The following is a 2,271-nucleotide window of genomic DNA, read 5'->3' as shown; positions in this document are numbered from 1 at the left end:
ACTCCATTGGAGAAATGCATGTAGAAGCCAGTTTTAGTCAAGGGCTCCCTGAAATCCAAGAGGCCAAATGGTATTTTCTAGAACAGACTCCGGGTCTACATCCTTCAATCAGCTTCTGCGTTTGTGAAATGATGAGGTTTTGTACATAAATTCGTTCAACCAAACTTTACTGAGCCTTCAGATGCCAGATCTTATGGCTTTTTTTAGACTCAAGAAACATGTCACCTTGTATGAGATGCAAACCTGAAAAGACCAGGTCTTGCTATTTCTGATGGATGTGGATACCTGAATTTCAAGAGGCATTAATAGATCTTAGGGAAAAAATCATCAGTGGTAATACTTTTTATAAAATATACTTTCATAGATATGAGAAAATACATTAAATGTATTAAGAGAGTGTTCTTACCATATGTGACGATCTGTCTTTAACAAAAGTTGGGCCATATCTAAGAAGTCCAAAGGTCACTTGGGGTCTCCCGGTAGATGAGTGAATGGCATCAACATTAGACTGATCACCAGGCACAGCGTATGCAATCTATCCAAGCGTTTCTGGTCTAAATCGTACATCTTACCTTATATTTTCACTTTACATTTGTAATATTATTAAATGCAGATGGCAGATTAAACTTTAATACTCAGAAGGTGTGTCTCTTTGTAACTGTTGCTAAAAGAGAATTTAAATCAAAAGTGGGCATTGTTTTTTATGAACGCTTTTCTGTACTCCTTGAATAAAGTCTAATTTTAACAGGTTCCTAAGTTCGCATATCATTAGAAAATACCAACCATATTCATGTTTCAAATGAGGAAAATACCAGCCATATTCATGTAAAAGAAGTTAGTTCATTCTTTTATCCAATATAATTCCCTTCTCTGTAATTCCACATTTTCTTTCTAGCAGGTTGTATCATTAAATGCTTATTTAAAAGCTCTCTCTCTCCTTCTCTCTCTCTCTCTCCTTGTCATCAGCCACATTGGGGCAGGGAGTGGGCAAAGGGGTGGCTTTGTCTCATAGACTCTAGAATTGTCTGAGCCCTTAAGACTCTGCCACGTAGTGATGCCTGAGAGAGGATTTAAACAAAGGTACTACTTCTGCTCAAGCATCTCATCATCCATCCCCTTCATCTTCATCATTTGAGCTTTAGTTCTTTTGATGTGTCTTTTCGAAACTTTTCTTATAGCCCCTTCAAAGGATATCATGGATATTTCATGCATTTATAGATGGTATAGTTTTATTCTATGTTATTATATATAATATAATACAGTTAGTTATATACTATATGTTACTTAAGTACATATTGCTCAAATATATATTTATATATGTTAGATGATATATATAAATACATGCAATATATTTGCATATGTATTTTGGAGTTATACGTCATTTAGCCAGGACTATTTCCTTAAGATACATCTCTAGAAATGAAATTAAATCAAAAGAGAAAAATAAACAGAAAAACAAAAGTCTTTGACACCTATCTCCACAGTTATTAGAATACCTGAACTTTTGCAAACATTAGATTGTGTCATTCTCTTTTTAAATCGAGGTAGTTTGCTAAAAAACAAAACAAAACAAAACTCACTTTCGTATTCCTTTAATTCATAGGAAATTGAACGTCCTCTAGAGCCATCGCATCTCTACCTGGGAGTGTGGAGAGGTATTTATCAATTTAGTTCATTTTGATAACTTTTTATATTTTGTCTTTATACTTTAAAGATATTTTTTTCAGTCATAGAGCTTTCAGATTTGTTCTCCGTATCAGACACATAGAATTGAAAAAGGAAACACGATCGTATAATGCTGCACAGCAATGCACGACACATGGATTTTGTCAGTTAAGTGGAAATAACGATATTAAATAACAAGTAACAGTAAGTGCGTGAATGAATGAACAAATGAATAAATGAATGAATGGTAACTATATTACAGCTAAATCTAATTCAGGGTTCTGCTTCAATCTGAGTTCTTTCCAGCTAACCTGAAATTCTATACATCGTATCATTTGTGTGTCAATATACCCAAACCTAGGGACAGTTAAATTTCTTTAGAAACATTGGATCAGAAACCAAAGTAGCAAAAACCAGCAACGCTATGACCAGTCATCTTCAGAGGTCTCTATCTAGAGCCTCTTCCCCTTTTCAGAAACCGAAAGCCTCTATCACTCGACCTGAACAGAGAGATGGTAAGAAGGCTTATTCCTCTTCCAACTGATGCATTAACCTTGGAACGGTCTCTCTCTCTCTCTTTTTTTTTTTTTTTAAAATTCCCTGTTA

Source organism: Pteropus alecto, unplaced genomic scaffold (genome assembly GCF_000325575.1).
Source record: "Pteropus alecto unplaced genomic scaffold, ASM32557v1 scaffold5, whole genome shotgun sequence".
NCBI classification, from domain to species: Eukaryota; Metazoa; Chordata; class Mammalia; order Chiroptera; family Pteropodidae; genus Pteropus; species Pteropus alecto.
Note: the sequence above shows the minus strand (reverse complement) of the source record.